Source organism: Cygnus olor, chromosome 2 (genome assembly GCF_009769625.2).
Source record: "Cygnus olor isolate bCygOlo1 chromosome 2, bCygOlo1.pri.v2, whole genome shotgun sequence".
NCBI lineage: Eukaryota > Metazoa > Chordata > Aves > Anseriformes > Anatidae > Cygnus > Cygnus olor.
Genome location: NC_049170.1, coordinates 61289999 through 61307810, shown reverse-complemented (window position 1 = coordinate 61307810; position 17812 = coordinate 61289999). Strand labels below are relative to the sequence as shown.

General features: G+C 39.4%; 1 protein-coding gene across 2 annotated transcripts in view; it reads right to left on the bottom strand.

The window, feature by feature from the left end:
* The window catches only part of AMPH (amphiphysin), a 118417-nt gene that overhangs the window by 98478 nt on the left and 2127 nt on the right, over positions 1-17812 (bottom strand). The gene's annotated exons all lie outside the window — the stretch shown is intronic.

Below are 17812 nucleotides of genomic sequence, written 5' to 3'. Positions count from 1 at the left end.
ATTTTTACAAATTTTCAGATTGTTGATTTTGGTTGCTAGATTGCTTTGGATCATCATCCCATCCATTATCCTGCCTTAGGAAACCTGCACCAGTCTGAAGTCAGCACAAATACATCATCTATTCCAACAGGCAGCGATAGCTACAGGTCCAAGTTTGTGTGATGCTGGGGACATTAGCCGGACTCTTTTTTCTCTGCCTGCTTCTTATTTGAAGTGATAAGGGTTCAACCGATCTCTTGTTTGGACAGACCTTAAGACAAACAAACAAACAAACAAAAACACACACAAATAAACAAACAAAAAAATAGAAACAGATGCCCTCCTAAAACCAGGATTTTCTACCATCCCTATGCTTAGCCTCCATCCTGTAACACACTTTTCTACCAGTCCAGAAACCATCACACTTTCATCTATTCTTTTAGGAGTCCTTTTCACAGGAAAGGGTTGGAAGTGTTCTTTTCACTTCTCTCATTGAATGTTGTACTTACACAAACCCAACTTCTTGATCAGCTCTTTTGAGGTATTTTCAACACTTCTATACGTACATGGATTTCAGAGACACCGGACTGACTATTCAGACTCCGTTCTCCACAACTCCCCCTCCTGTCTTCCCAGTAATCCATAAATTTGAGGTCATGTAAAGTTGTTTTCTAGGCATTCACAGCAAAAGTGCTCTAGAAGAAGCATGTCATTGCCCTAGATACCTTATCCATGCAATCCAATCCGACATATATTAAGTCATTTGTCTGATTCACTATGTTGCAGCTCAGCATTTAGGTAATCTGTTTTTCAGCCTGAAACTACCGCATCATATCTAGACCTTTTATGAACTTCCCTTGAGGTTCTAACTGGATTCCTCCATAGTACAGCTGTGATAAACAAGTTTTCTGTCTGAAGATGATTATTAAAATCAATCTCTTGAGCTAAGTACTCCAATGTGTCATTGGAACTGTCATACAACAGTAAAGACTAAAGAGCTCACACACACACACAAAAAAATTATGAAAAAGCAAGAAAAATAAAGAAGTCTATATGGCCAGAACTGCAGACCAATTTCAGAGTAACACTTAAGAGTAACACTTAAGATAGCAAAAAAGGGAGAAGCAGTTTTAAAGCAGTTAATATGTTGAGCTTCAACAACTTACTAAAAATGTATCTTATTTAAAAAATAAAAATAAAAAAAAGAAATCAGAAGCTTTTCCCCAAAACTTTCTGACTTTATAGCGAAAAACTAGTATTTTTGTTAGTTTTGTAAATGGATGTTATTCTGGTTTTATGACAATTAGGCTGCCAAAAAAAATTCTTTAATTCATAGAGGTTAAATGGAAAATGAACTTCCAGCAGAAGTGTTTACTAAAATGAAGAAAATTAGATGACCTGACTTTATGCTGGAGTCTCTAACTTTTTAATAAGGGGCTTTTGGAACAGCAAGAAGTATAATTACTTTTGTTTGTTTTGCTGTGAATTAAATGAAAATAATTTAAGAACATGATGAAAGTAATTGACAAACAAAAAATACTCAACAGGTAATACGCTATGGGGCATTTTTCAGCAGAAACTTCATTTTGTTCTCAACTCAGAGAAGAATTTTAATGGGAAAACTTCTACCAGCTGTAATAATTGTATTTATGTTCTTCACAGTTTATACCAGAGGAATCGCTTGTAGAATATTCAAATTGCTTTGTCACTGCGCTTTGATTTGCAAAAGCAATTCAAAATAATAAACAGAAAAGTTTCCCATGTCCTCGAAGGTGACCTAACAGAACACTGCAATAAAAGGCTCAGTGCTAGAAAAATTAGAGAAGTGTTAAGATGAAAACCTTTTTAAAGCTGGTGAGATCTAATGATTTCCTGACATCCTTCCACTGTAAGGACAAAACTACTGGAACTAGATTTTTATCATCTGGGCTGTTTCAGGTTAACAGATGATTTCTACAGCCTCTTTTGTTCTGTCCACAGAGAAAAACAATGACCTCTAATGAAAACTGCATGCAGGCACACAATATTAGAGGTATGTTTTGACTGTCAGTGGACTCAACCTGATCTTTTAGAAAGAAATTTCAGGGAGCTATCATTGGCATTACATAACAGAAGATATGAAAAAAATCTAAAACATTGTGTTCTGAGCTGCCCTGGCAATTAACAGTCTTGTGCCCACACCTTTCCCACTCCCTCCCATCCCCACATACTTCAAGGGTGAGAGGTGAGATGTTTCTTAAAAGTAGAAGAAAAAAAAATAAATATGACCATATGACCAATCTAGGAGAAGTAAAAGAAATGCCACACTCTGTTTTGTGCTTTTATTGAAGGGACAAAAATATGTATTGCATCCACTTAATATTGCAAAATACACCAGTAGTTCACAAATCTTTTGAACAATTTCAGAGATGACAGACATTTTTACTTGTACACATCCTAAAGGTGAAAGGATACTACAGACTATTTAATGTAGATTTCTGGATCTCTTGTCTCCAGCAGAACAGAGTTTTACCACTGGATTTACAGTCGGTCTGCATTTTGGCTTTCAGTATATTAACTGCATATTATACACAGACTGGAAACTACAAAACACACACTGTCTGCAAAATGAGTTAGCAAAAAATTATTAGGTAAAGAATATTTGTGGTCTATCCTAGACTTCAAGATATCTGCCTTGTCAGAAAAAAAAAAAAAAAAAGAAAAAAAACAAGAAAGGAATATAACAGAACTGAGAGCAAAACATTTTGAATATATTCATACTTTTGCAACACCTAAATAAATACATAATCAAAAATCTATCAAATGCTATTAAATATGCAGTTATAATTTCTGACAAAGGGGAATGGTGGAAGCAATGTTGCAGGATTGCCCATTTCTTAATTCCCTCTCCTAAGCAATCACCTGTTGGCCACAGCTAGACCCAGACCACTGCCCAATATACTCTCGTATTGCAACTTCTTCTGAAGCAGGTACCTGCAATGATACGTGAAATACCTAGTCATTTACATGTTACATCTCAGTTGCCTCGTATGACAGACACCATTAGGAAAAAGTCCACATTTACCAAGTTTATTATACTGCAGCGGAAAGCTCTACATTCTCCACTGCCTTTGACTTCGAGAACTGCTCGTACCCCTTCCTGACTGATTTACCTGGATCTTACAGCTTTACCCGGATCTTCCTGACTCTACAGGAAAAGAGAGGACAAAAACCTGTGTTTCATAGAACTTGGGACAGGTAGCAACAGTAACATACATATGGGGATGAACACAAGAAGAAATCTGAAATGGCTGCCCTGGCTGCTCAATGCCTGCTCTTCATTATGCCGCTGGAAACTGCTCTCCAGAGGGGCATTTAAAGCTGAGACTGGCCAGGTGTGTATTGCACTCCTAAGTGGGGCATATTACCCCCCAAAACAAAACAAAACAAAACAAAAAAAACTCTACCTCTTTATCTGGGGGGGGGGAATATTCACAAGGGTTGAGATGAAGATTAAGGGTCCAAAGCCCTACCTAGATCAGCAGCTTCCAGAGAGAACTTGTTTAAAACTTGTAATAGGCTACAGATGTACCTATAGCAGCCACAGTATACTCTTTGGACCATAAAGTAATGTTGCATGCCCTGCCTAGATCGATCAATTTGTGTGCAATCCATTTCCACACTGTGAAGAACAATGAAGTTACATTAAATATTGTAAGTTCCTCAACACAGAAGCAAGGGAAGGGAGGGAGCAGAGCCGACACAGGTCAGAAGACAATGCAAATGGCAGTAGCTGCTCGTTATGGATAAAAGCACTTTTAAAAGCCTTTACTCAGACTTTACCTAGGTCCCGCTTAGGCACCACTTCCATTGGGAGGGGTTTTGCTGGTTCTGGGGAGTGGGATGAGCAGGGCTATGCCGTCAGGGGGCCAAGCTGGGCGGCTGAAATGGGGCCATGGTCCTACAGGTAAGGGTGGGGAGAGGCCCAAGGCCTGGCTGGGCTGGGACAGTGAGGGCTGTTGGTGCCCTCAGGGCCCTGACAGCTGGAACAACACCAAAACAGCAATTAAAGATGGAGTTTTGATGCCTACTTTTTTTCCATTTCACACTTTTTCAGTGCTTTTGGAATCATGGGAGGATCTCGCCTCTATTAATTGAACATCTCTGTCTGCCTCAGAGGGCAGCGTAATCTTCAGCAAACAGGTAAGATCTGTCATATGTATAATGATACTTGCTCTATTTGTATGTGTGATCCTTAAATATATTTTCAATAAGGCTCTGCATGTCCATGGGGTTTTCGTAGGCCACAGTTTCCCAGAGCAAGAACATTAAAATTAATGTAGATAAAACCACCAGTTTTATCTGTAGATAATGTAGATAAAACCACCAGCAGACGGACAGATTTTCACCTGATGTAAAATAAACAACATAAAGCCAGTGAAGTCTGGAGATTTAGGTGAGCTTATAGAGCACTTGAGAATATACCTCTGTACGTCCACTTCAGATAACAGCAAGTTATCTTCAAATTAGTAATTTTATATATATATATATATATCTCCTGTGTTAGAGGTTTCCATGCCAAAAATCTGGCATCACAACAGGTAATGTGAAGATGTGAAGAAACACCCTTGCCAGGACAAGAGTCCCAAGGCAGAAATGTACATGCTCTGATGTTGTCTGCATTGATACAGCATACGCTTATATCAAGCAACCACACGGCACACATGCAAAACATGCCTGAAACTAGTCCCACGCAGTAAATGCATATGGGAAGTGTTGGACGAAATGCAAAAAATCTCAAACTCATTACATAAAGTGTATCTGTGTGGAAAAGGAAGAATGTCTGGGGAGAGTCTTTCTTCCCTGCAATGAGAAACAAGAACAATTCCACGTGGTAAATCACTTGCTGAAAGATTTTATTTGATGTTATTGGACTCCCCAGAAACATTACGGGAGCAAGTTAGCAGCAGAGCACAGATATCACAAAGCTGATAGGTGCTGCAATTATGATTATGATGAAATTATGGTATTTTGGCTGCTGCTGTACACTGAAAAAGTTTAGAAGATAGAATGGCACTCTAAGTGTATCACAAAGATAAGCTGGAGCTAAATATCCTGAAGTAATTCCCAAGTTCATCTAGTCAGTCTGAAAAGCAGGGCTCCTACACTTACAGACCCACTCACTCCCTGTGGTCCCTTCAATTAAAGATTTGGTTCATAAGCTAATAAATCACCTCGGACTGAATCCTGAACTTCTGCAGAGAGGCATTGCCATTGCTTTGCTGCTCAACAGGATCTTTCACAAGCCCATAAAATAAAGCAAGAGGAGCAACCCAGGCCTCAATTAAGCAAAAGCTGAAGATGAATCAACATATTTTAAAAAATGTTCTCAGCTACACCAGATACATTTCCATTGGTTACTGCAGATTCACCTGTATGAGCCAAAGACAGACTCTAATCTAGAGTTTAACTTATCCATGTGGAATGAATTCCTGCATTTTTCTAGAGGTTGGTTTCCACTTTGGGGCAGGCAGTACCTTGCTCCTGCAATGCAACGCCCATCTTCTGTACAGGCTGACAAAACACAACACCGGCAAAGGGGATGAATAGGTGTTGAATTTCATTGGTTCATTCCAGCAAATCTCACAAAGTCATCATGAAATCCATCAATAACAAGAGTTATCAAGGTACCTAAAAGCTTTTTCCCTCCTCCCCATTCTTATTTGTAACTCTCAGTTCTTCTTACATGAGAAAACTGCTGCTGATCTATACTGTTGAGGATCTGCACCCCAAAATCCAGCTGATCTCCTTTGTGTAGACAAAGGCCAAGACTGCAGTGTAGACTCAGGTCAAGGGCAATTTTTCGTTTTCACTGTTCGGTGTTCATAAGGTTGCACCAGGAGCATTGCAACATCCACTTCTGGGCTACACATCGGAAGAAATATGTGGGAAAATGAGAGAGAGGCCAGTGGAGGGCCACTGGGATGCTCGGGGCTGGAGATTGGCATAAGAAGGGAGCTGGGCTTGTTCAGCCAGGAAAAGACAGAGCTAAGGGAAGGAAATTACCTTACTCTGTTTTCTGTCTCTAAATATCTAACTGGCCATTATAGAGAAGACTGAGCCAGGCTACTCAGAGGAGCACAGAAAGAAAAATAGAGCAATGAAAATTCATCATGACATGGTGCAGCACTGCAACAAGCTGCCCAGAGAGTCTGGGCAATCTCTGTCCTTGCAGATATTCAAGACACGCCTGGACACAGTCCTGAGCAACCTGACCTAGCTTTGAGGATGTCCCTGCTCTGAGCTGGAGGTGGACTAGATGGCATCGACAAGCCTCTTCCAACCCAAATTATTCTGTAATTCTAAATCCAAACTTAAATGAAAGATTAGTCACAGGCCTGACTGAAAGAGAGGAAGAGAGAGGTAGTGATGGACACTCTACAGTCTGTGTACGTGATTAAGAAATGCACTGAGAAATGCTAATCACAGGGAAAAAAAGGAAGACTTACTTGCTCCCATTTTCAGTAAATCCATGCTGAAGTCTTTTATAAGATGGAAGAAAAAAAAAAAAAACCCTTATTTTTCCAAAATATGATAAAACCAGCCTGATACACTGTCCTACCCTGTTTCTTGTGAAGTTAAACTGAAAAATCAAAGGAGGTGAAAAACAGACCATATTTTAGGTCAGTAATTCTTTGGGACCAGCCTAAGCTTTTTACACCTTCAGACCTCAAATGAAGCGAAACAAAATACAGTGTAAGACGTGTGCGAAATGAAAAGGGAGCAATCAAACTGCACGCATATTCCAAGTATCATCAACTGATTGGTACAAACAGGCAAGGAAAAATTAGCAAGATTAAAAACAGTGACAGACGGTCCCAGACTGATCTATTAAGCCCTCTGTATTTGTGCGTAGGTGTTTGTTGCAAGGGTAGCAAGCAAAAGGCTTGAGCAAGTGAATATGCATGCACCCTTGCAAAATTTTAGCACAAAGTCAGTGTCAGGCACTTCCTCCCAGTTGTTATAAGTGTGCAGGTTTGCTTAAATTTGCTGAAACTGTTACAACTAGCCACAAAACTTACAGTATCAGCAAAACAGAAGTACCAATTTATGCAGACCACGGCTAGGTCAACAAGGAAAGGTCAACCAGGAATTTTATGATCACAGGACAGATTTGCTACTGACATTGCCAGCCAGATTCCCTAAAAGCAAGGAGAAACATGGCTTCTGATATTGAAGGGATACTCAAAGTAAGGTTCCCCTTACACTAGAATATATGTATACACATTACCAGATGTAATTTGCAGAAAACCATGCATCTAGCTATGACTAAATTCAGTCCCACGCAGAGCCAGTACGGAGACCATGTAGCAATAATCTTGTGCTAGCATAGTGAACTGAATTACATTTAACCAACAGAGCCTCATCCTGCTGCTGATAAAATCATCATGAGCAGGAAAACCTTTAAAGAATGGGTACTACTGTGATTTGATACCAAGTTCATCACAATTTGTAATAGGCATAAAGCCTAACTACTGTGATGGATGTAATCAATGTTTCTCAATGCATGGCTCTGATTGGAATTCTTTTATTCAGACTATACTCCTACACAATCCAATTAAAGATCAGGTTTTGTATTAAAACAACTCAAAACATTGGAAAAAAATTAAAAAAGAAAAAGACAATGGGAATAAACGTAGCCTGGGTGGAAAGCCAGCTGACACTGCTTTCTGCACATTTCTTTCTGCTATATGATAGTCCACTACATTTCAGTGAGATTACCGATAGAGTAAGATGTCTTTTGGCATAAGGATGAATCACAGAAGAGCTTGTGCTGATGAAAGACCCTTCCCTGATTTATCCAATACATATAAATCATTGCCTTTTCTGATGAAGGGGGCAAGAAAGGAAGAATTTTATCACTCCTACGCTTGTCAGAGACGAAAGGATCAGTCAGATGCCAGATGGGAGTACAGGCATTTTCTCATGTCTCTGGTAAAATTAGCTACTGCAGATTTTATGGACCAAGCAATGATAGGCGTCTACACAACCAGGATTAGAAAATAACCCATTGTTTTGAAATTACGCTCTTTACTATATGTCAGGTTTACATAATACAGAGTAACTGGATTTTATTCTCTACACGTACACTCTTCTGGAAGATATGAGATATTAATTGTAAATCTCAGCTATTAGTCATTTTTATAATACTTCTATAAAAATATTTTATGCCAGACACATCAGTGTTGATTTTTGTCCCTATTTAAACCTCTAGTCCTATTTTGTAATTTTTCAGTATATGTAAAGATATTAAGAAGTTGCTAATTTTCCCTTTAATTTTAAATAGCTAGCCCCACTAAAACTAAAATTCTCATCAGGAGGTGCTGGCCTTAACCATTGACCATTGTATCACTTTCTTCTTATATTGGTACTATCTAGTGGGTATTGGACCCAACTACTTCAGTGTTTACTAAACTCCAAATGCTTTAAGACTGAGTTATTTAATTCTCATAGCATCATAGATTATATAAAAGCAATGCAGCCATCTGTTTGGGTTCAATTTATATTAACACGAGTGTGTTTGCTTGCCATATTGACATGAAGTTATGACAAAATTCTTTAAGACGGCATATGTGAAAGACAATTTTTTTTTAAAATCTTAGTTCCTAAGAATTATGGAAAAGGACAGAGGAAAATACCATGCCTTCTCTTCAAACAGCTGCATTTTGTTGAACATCTACAAAGAAAATCTGTTGTGCCCCATTCCAGACAGATAGACCCTTACAGCAAATGTGGTAAAGCAAGGGAACTCACCTAGTGGCTTTTTTATGTCATACAGACATTGGTTGCCTACCAGCGACCCATTGTAACCAGCATCCTGGGGCAGTCCAGCATTCATTTCAGTGAACACAAGGTTTCCCGCTGATTATTCTCATTTACTTCAATGGAGGTCCAGTCCAACCATGTATCAGTGTCAAGTGTATGCCTTTTACTTGTCTATTTTGTAATTGTTCAACAATTCTGCTGTTGTGCAGCAAACTAATCTGATCTTAAATTCTTCTCTTTCTCTCAAAGGCATTAGTTTACGGATAAGAAAACCAGATAAACTGTGTTTAGGATGTGAACTGTATTTTTTCCTAGCTCACTGAGAACACAAATGCCATTTCTCCCTTCTGCAGTACACAGAGAATACACCCCTGCCCATGCACAGGGGTTTACACCTTGCTTCTTGCCTCACCAAGTAAGGGCTTGGAAAACTCGTATTTTGCTAGGGCAGATGCTGGATGAAGATGAAGTTACTTTCATGGATAACCAAAAACATTACTGCCTCCAATTACTGCATCTGCCTGGAGTCTCCATTTCTAGACACCTGAGGGGTGGAGAGTGGAAACCCTCCATGTCACACAGCCAGGTACCAGCTGCACAGAAAAGCAAGTTCAGGAATAAGGAATTGAGTTCCAACAACCCTAAATGAAGTGAAGAAGGAGGAGCTGAGCCTCTTAAAAAGTACCAGAGCTAAAAATTTTGAATGAAACATGCTCTTCATTTAACACTTCCTAGTAGTACAGCAGGTAACTTAGACTTGAGAGGAAAGCACCTGGCTCACTACTGCTATAGCTAAAGCTGATTTAGATGAAGGGGAACCTGTTGGTATACAGGTATAGAATGGAAAGGAGTTTGTGACCCTTTTTTAGAAAGTCTTTCTCCATTTTTCTGCTGCTATTTTCACTTATTTTACTTATTGTAAGACAATGAAAAAGACAGGAATTCATCACAATCCCCCTGAGGTTTTCTATTATTTTTTGGTCAACACTTAATGGCAACAGCTTCCCAGAAGCAGAATTGAGAATACCCTGAACTGCAGAGAGAGAAGAGGAACGACAACTGATTTGCATTTGAGACTGACTTTTCACTGCCTTTTTTTTCCCAGATCCATTAAATGTGCAAATATTCCAAGATCTATTAATGCGTAATAAATTTTGCTGGATTGGTGACTCCTTTCATGCAAATAAGGAATCTTTTTATATAAGGGAGTGTAAGAAAAAAATCCTTCTTTCAGCCAGAGAAGGGAAAAGTCTGTGCTGGGTTTAAATCACTACTTCAATCCTTAAAACGTTTCTCATACCAGATACTAATGAGCAATCCAACAACACTATTAAATAGCGTACTTCATAGTCAAACTGAAAATTGGATACTAGAGTGGGGAGAAAAAAAAAAAAAACACCACCAACAACAAAACACACACACACAATTTATTGCTCACATAAATAGATCCTCCTGAAAAGTGACTTCGCAGCCTGGGTGCTGCATAGTGCCTCCTTTAAAATATACTTTTTAATGGGGTACAGCTTCTTAAATTATTTTCCACAGAATCACTGTATACAAAAAGCTTCCCTCGCTGAAAAAACAAACAAACAAACAAACAAAAAAACAAACTTAACAGCACAGTAGAAGTTGAAGCATTGACAAAAAAACACACCATACTCAAACTTGTCGTTCATTCTGCAGTCTGCGAACGTGTGTTCTTGACCTAAAATATTTGTCAGTTAGAGCTTGTTCCTCTCTGTCCTGCCATGTTGCTATGTCATGACTCTTGGAGATCTGACTGGGTAAGATGCCATACAAAAGGCAGGTGTGTTTGTCAGCTAACAGTCGCCTAAATTCCTTCCGGATTTGTTTTTCAGTTTGGCTGTCAAATCGACCTGGATTCTCAGCCAACTTGTGAATTACCATTTATTTTTACCCTAATATGCAACTTTGGGCAAAAAACACTGGCAGTATGCTTGCAACAAATATAATCTTGGACTGGTGCTACAGGCAAACATAATGCTAGCGTGGTATTAAGAATAAAACCTTCTTCAGCCATGTAAAACATCTGCAAGGTTTGCCTTCTCTGAAGCATGCTTTTTAGACCCTGCCTGGAACTAGAGATTTCATAGGAGGTTGTTTTTCTTTTGTTGTTTGACTTGAAATACAACAGGAGCAGACAGCAGAAGTAAGCTCAAAAGCCGTGGGGTACACACAGCACCTTGACTCCATTGAATGTGGAGTGACAGAACTGCCAGGCTACATCCTAAGGCAACCAGCTGGTTGAAATTCCTGTGGACTCAGCTGGAGCTTCCTACAAAAATAAAGTTTGTGAATATAGCCCACTGAAGACTGCTTCAGCTTACACATTTGCTTTTATGCACTGGTGTCTTAACTGCTAGGTAACTTTGCTCTCCATTTCACCTTCTCTGTCTTTCAGCTTTTCCCCAGTCTTGCCTATGTGGGGTGCTGTCACTTTATTCCCAGCTTCCCATCACTGGGAGGACCTTGGTCAGCCCTGCAGATGCCGAGTGAATAGCCAGGTTCCACTCTGTCTGCCCCACCTCTCGTACAAAACAGAGGGCAAATATAACAAAATGACCTTTCAGTAGAAAGCTTGCAGTGTTTGTAGGCTTGGTACTGATTTTTAAACATGCAATCATCTTTGGAGAGTGCAGCTGTGCTCACCTCTGAAGGAACCAGATGCTGCAACAAAAGTTGATTTTTTTTTTGTAAATTGCTTTGGTGGTTAACTTTACAATAATTTGTTCAGGTAGCCCTAAAAGAACAGAGGAAGGGAGAGATTGGAGATGAACAAACATGAAGGAAGATGCAACTGTGCTGATACTAATTCTACTCACACTTTTGCTGAGAATTAAGTAGGACAACACTTAAAGATGAGCAAGTCACATTTTGGCAGTTTGCAAGACCGTCACATCATAGGGAATATGTGTTTTTTTTGTTTGTTTTTTTTTTTTAATTTTATGAATTAATCCAGAAGACATTTCAGAACATAGAGGGAGGGCTGTAGTATTTTTTTTAAAATCAAAAGGATTTCCTTGTATTGTTATACTTCCACATTTCTTGAAACCCAAATTCCATATTTTGAATTCACGTCTCATCTGAAAACACCAGATTCATTTCTGGACCTCGTCCAGGCATCTTCTCACCTGGACATTGACCTCATTCTGCTGCGGTTGTTTTCCGCTCGCTGTTTCACATGTAATGAATCTGCTCCTTTAACGCTTCCTGAATGCAGTCCCACAGTGACAGTGCTGTGGTTGCAGCATCCAGCCATGCCCTGCCTGGAGCTCCTTCATTTAACATCATATGTTTTTCTTCCCTTACCAAGGTCAACTTCAGAGACTGCTGCCCTAAGCCAAGACTGGGCCAACCTGCTCCTTTCCTCTCTTCAGGCCTGAGCTTACCCTTGACTTTTCACTCTTTTTTTTGGTCTGCCTTTGATTTTAGCCCTTCTATCACCCTTGTGATACAAACGTGTTTAGTACAGACCTGGAAAACATGAAACAGTCAATTAAATTATTTCCCATCTGATTAGCCTATTAACTGTTCCTTATGTAAAAATAAGGAACAAAATTTGTCCTATAGTTAAAATTGTTCATCATTTTATTTTGGCAAAATGATTTCATGATCATAGCTGATATGTTTCAGCAGTATATCTTATGTATTTTAAAAGTTCATCCAAACACTGTAGAGTGGCTAGAGCAGCATGAAAAGATAACACTGTTCCACCCACATAAACAAACCTAAAAGCAGATTAAGCTGATAATGGCATCCACACAGAGCTGCACAGGTTTAATAAAAATATCACATTTTTATTTACTTCTCTACATGTCCTGCATGCAAGTCTTTAAACAACTCCCTGAATCTAAACCAAGCATATAAATTTTATGTGAAAAATCAGTGTATTTTCACAGATCTCAAAGACTGATTATTTTTCACAGAAAATGCATCATCTTTATTCAATTAAATTTCTCTATATGCAGTGTTTTATCTTTGTGCTTATACATATTAACCCTCATGCAGGTGGGTCACTTAATTAGGCTTTGCTGAAACCTGAAGTGTGAATCACCAGTAGAAATAACTCTGTTCCCATAGCACTGCAGACCATCATCTACCTCTGCTACACACCAAACCCTTACACTTCCATAAAAGCAAACGTTCACTGACAATCACAATCTGGAAAAAGAAATTCAGATTCTCTGTGTTCTTTAGGCAATTTTTAATTTTTAACAAAATGCAGGTTTGAGAAAATAAGGTATCAGTCTATTCTTCTAGTATTTTTCAAACAAACCTGGATTGAGAGTTCTCAGCATGTGCAGACACACATATGAGCATATGTGTGTGTTACAACAACAGCATTTTGTGAAATGTTTCTGGAAAAATAGTAAGGGTTTCCATTTGTTAATCTAGACTATACATTATTTTTCAAATGGTTTGTTTTAGCGACAGCCCAGGGATTTGGCAAGCATTCCTCTTGTCTTTTGTATCATAGATAAAGAGGATTGATTGCAGCTCATGGGCTGTATCACTGGGCTCTGTATCACCATAAACTACAGATTTAACAATCTTGTAGGTGCAAAAAAGTGGGATGAAAGACTCCAAGCTGAGAATTCAAGGGAGCATCAAAGGAATTAATCTACTACAGAGGCAGGCAGAACAAAGCAGAGGATCTTATCTGGAAGTAAGCAGGAGCTTTTTGTCATAAAAATAAGAGGGGTTGAAAAAGAAGGAACAAGAGAAATAACTGAGAAGTAGTAGTGGGGCACCGGGAGTAAGAGACTTGAAATATGGTCCAGCCCCTGACATCTCTGTGCCCCTGCCCAAAGAAAGGCCTCTGAACTCTCCCATTGCCTTGCCAACCTTCTTAGTTAGAAAACACCTGAACAGAACTGTACCAAGTGCTTGTCCACACCAGTCCCCAGCTCCAGTGTCTTACAATTGCTCCTGTCCTACAGATAAAGAAGAATATTACTGAGAAAACAAAGAAAGGCCGAGAAAAGGAACAGGCTGTTTCCTACCTTAGCTTTCTCCTAGCACGAATGGAACTTCAGAAACACGTTACACGTTTCTTTACCGAAGGCCTATGATTTACCTTACACTCAAACTGATTAATGAACTTCAGTTAACAGGTATACGATTGCTTTTCCAAGTTGCTCATTGGTTTAAGATTCTGGCAACTACTGACAAACTAGCTGTTCATTTGGGCAGGATCAAATTATCTCATATTCAAGAAGAGCAAAGGCTCAGCACCATGCAGCACAGATACTGTGGAGCATTAGGGAAGTGAGACCCAGCATTTGACACATTCAGGACTGGAGGCTCCAAACAGCTGAGTTTGCAGCCAAGCCCAGTGAATCAAACCAGACAACAGCTCCCCAAGGAAAATGCTCTCCCTGTTGAAGCGGTAGAGCCATCTGCTACCCCTTCTCCCCTACCACTCCTCAGTCCCTGAGGTGAGTAGGAGGACTGGCAGAGCAGGCAGTGACTCCTGCCAGAGGTTTTGGTGGGGGTGAACCCGCCTCACCGTGTGTATTTTGGGAAGGTGGAAGAATCCCCCTGCCATCTGCAGGTGAGTTCAGTGAGCTTCGATCCTCTTCCTAGGGGAAACTGCATACATTAACTGGAGGTTTCAAATCTATTTGGTGCTTGGAGGCACAGCAAGACATTCCCTCATTTCTTTGCAAGACTGGATAAGCAGAGGGAGATGCCAAAGCTACTGGGAGCCCCAGCATCTCTCCAATACACACCCTGAAAGTCTGACTCCTACTCATACCACAGCGTGAAGGCAGCACTGTGCAGTGGAGCAGTTGGGGACCAGTCATGGCAGCCCCTCTAAGCACTAGCAAGGGGCAGACCTTGGTTCAGAAGCACCAAGTCTTAGGCAATACGAACAGGCAAGGGATAAAGGATCTTCTGGAGGGGCAAGGTGTAGCAAAGAAGATTGTTCAGACCCAAGCCCAACAAATTAGCTGCAGATCCTTTCTAAAGAATATATATATATATATATATATATATATATATATATATATATATATATATCTCAGTGAAATGCATAGGGACAGATAAACTTCAGGAGACTGCTTTGTAGAGAGAACGGTAGAAGAACAAATGGACAACCAAGAACTAAAAGAGGAGATGGAAAAAAAAAAGTGAAAAGACAATTGTCAAGGAAGAACAGAGGAAGAGGTCACCTCGGTATTGACGAAACTTTGGTCAGTGAATGTGGAGATATTGATCCCCATAAAACTGAGGAAACAGAACTTTCATCACTTGATGGAAGCTAACTGACAATGAGGAAGGCATCACAGTATCGTGGCTGTTACTGCATATGGGGAGAAAACTAGAAACAGAAAAACTGATTCCCTTCCCTCATGCAGGAAGGAAAGTGTCACACGAGAACCTAACAGGCAGGAGCCCTAAGTGTTTCCTCTCCCCTTTTTTACATACTCGGCAGCCAGATGATCAAAATCTACCTCTATGTTTTACATATCAGAAATTAAAACAGTTAAAACCAATCAATATTTTACTAGCAGCTACTCTTTGGCCTGCTTGGGAGGGTCGTGCAGCAACCCCGGTTAGATCAGAGGTCATGCTGACAAAAAAAGCACTGTGTAGAGAAAAATCACTTGTAAATTTGGAGGCAAAAAGAGAAAATACCCTCTACATCAAGGAAAGAAAGACCAGGGAATAAAGGTCCTTTTTTTATTTATTTATTACAATTTAAGCCATTTATATTAAGCAAGAAGAGAACTTTCTGACTGGAAGTGCCTAAGCAACAGCATCAAATCATTTTAGCAGAACTGCAAAATCTCCACCATGAAATACTTTCAAAAGCAGGCAAGGAAAGCATTCCCATGGAATAACTTAAGTTCAGCTGATTCCACTTTGGTTCAGAAGAATGGGCCAGACGACCACTTGTGCTCCTCTTTTCTACAATTTCTGTGAGATGGGAGTGGAGGAAAAAAAAAAAAAAAGAAAAAAAAAGTTAAGTGCAAGCTTTACATACTAGAACCTAAAGCTAGAAGAATCTGGGCTACATAGTTTAGACCATACCATTCACATGAGAAATTATTGACTTCTGGTTGGTTTTGTTTGTCTACTCAGGGATTAACAATTAGCTCTTCAGAGGTGGAAGTGCCTCTACCTTGCATGTGTCTGTGCCAGCATGGTCCCAAGTGTTGGGGTTTGTCATAACACTATCATGGGTTCAGTGTTTAGAACATACATGGGGCCAATGTTTTGAACCATTAGACAGTAATTTGCTTTTATGAACCTGAGGTTGCTAGAACAATATCATCACACTTGCAGGCAGATGGAATAAATGTAACACGTCTTTCATGACTACAACCCAAACACGGATACCCATCTACTTCATCAGAGCATGTGGTGGGTACAGAACTATCAGTTTCCCTTCTTGGCGGTTATATTTTTCAGTTATGGCACCTCCTCCTTCACGACATCTTTAACTACTAGTTACTCCTGCAAAGTTCTCATGACCTAGAGCATTTAATGCCTTACCTTTTGGACGTAACCAAATATAATACTAACTGGAAGCTGAACATGCGAAAAAGCATGAGTGGCATTTTCAAAAGCCACTTAAAACTCCCAGGAGCTGCCTTACTGAGTTTCAAAAGTGTTGTGACAACACCCAGTCTGTGCAGTTAAAGGTGCTAGGATACGAAGGGGAGAACAGGGAGGTAACTAGTGTTGTAAATTGGGCTGACAGCTTTAGTTCAAGTTTTCAGAGGAATCTAGGGACACAAACTCAGTGTTTTCATCCAAGTAATCTTGTCCTTGGGACTGCCTGAGCCAACCTGAGTTACAAATACATCTGTTCAGTTTTCAGTATAAGCAGATATTTAAGAATGTCAGTGTTTTGTTTACTTTTATGACTAGGATGTAGGCTCCTAAAGTGCTCTGATGCATTGAAAACTTTAATCCAGATCATTCAACTGACTGTTGGCAGCTTCCAGCAGATGCTGCAAGCTCAGCACATCCAGGCTTCCTGAATATTGGGAAAAAGTCATTGGAGAAAGGCAGTGGAGAACAGCACAGTTTGGTACATCGGACGCTTGAATTGAATTAAAGTCGGGGTGTCAGGGCATGCATGCTACTGAAAGTGCCATATTTTGCATGATACGAAAAACGGACTGACCAATAATTATTTCTGGTCATTTAAATTCCTGTTTCATTTTGAGAACTAGCCTGGCCCAGCCCACCTTGGACAATTAGATCCTTACCCTCATTTAGCCATAGGCTATTTTGTAATGTCATTGCCTTATCAAGCCATTGACACATTTACCCCACCCGTTTCCCCAGGATGAAGTAATTTACAAGTATTTCTAGACTATTATAAGAAAATAAAACATTATTGATGTTATCAAGTCTAATATACAAATACCAGAAGTCTACTGTATCACATAATAATAATAATCATTTTTGTTTAAACTAGGAAAATAGTATCAAAGGATGTATCTATGAAACTCTTGGATTAAGCACTTCTAATGCAAGACAGCTGGATTTATCCAATGAGATATTTCCTGTTACTGAGCTTTTGTCATATAAATAAGGAGCAGACACGTGTATATGGGCATATACACTACCTAGACCATGAAACTAAAATTTCTCCTAGACTGCAAAGAAATTAAGATAATGATTACATCATTAGAAAAACAATTTCCATAAAGCTTTATGTTTTATAGCCATTCCATGTTTTTAATACAGCTGCCGCACCAGTAATAAATAATAGAAAACTATTTACAAATGTGTTATAAAGCCAGTTGACGATAGAGACACATTAAGAAAACTGCAGGTGCTCAAATTCAGAGTAGGCAACAAGATAAAACAACTCAGAATGTGTTTAAAATCCCTCTAGGCCAGTGTGATATTATACACCCATCAGAGAACCATCCTGTTCACACCATCAAATACCAGACTTTTAATTCCTAGACTTTTAACTCTTAAAATTTAATCTACTCGATGACAATCACCCTATAAATAAATAAAAAACAGTAATTATGTG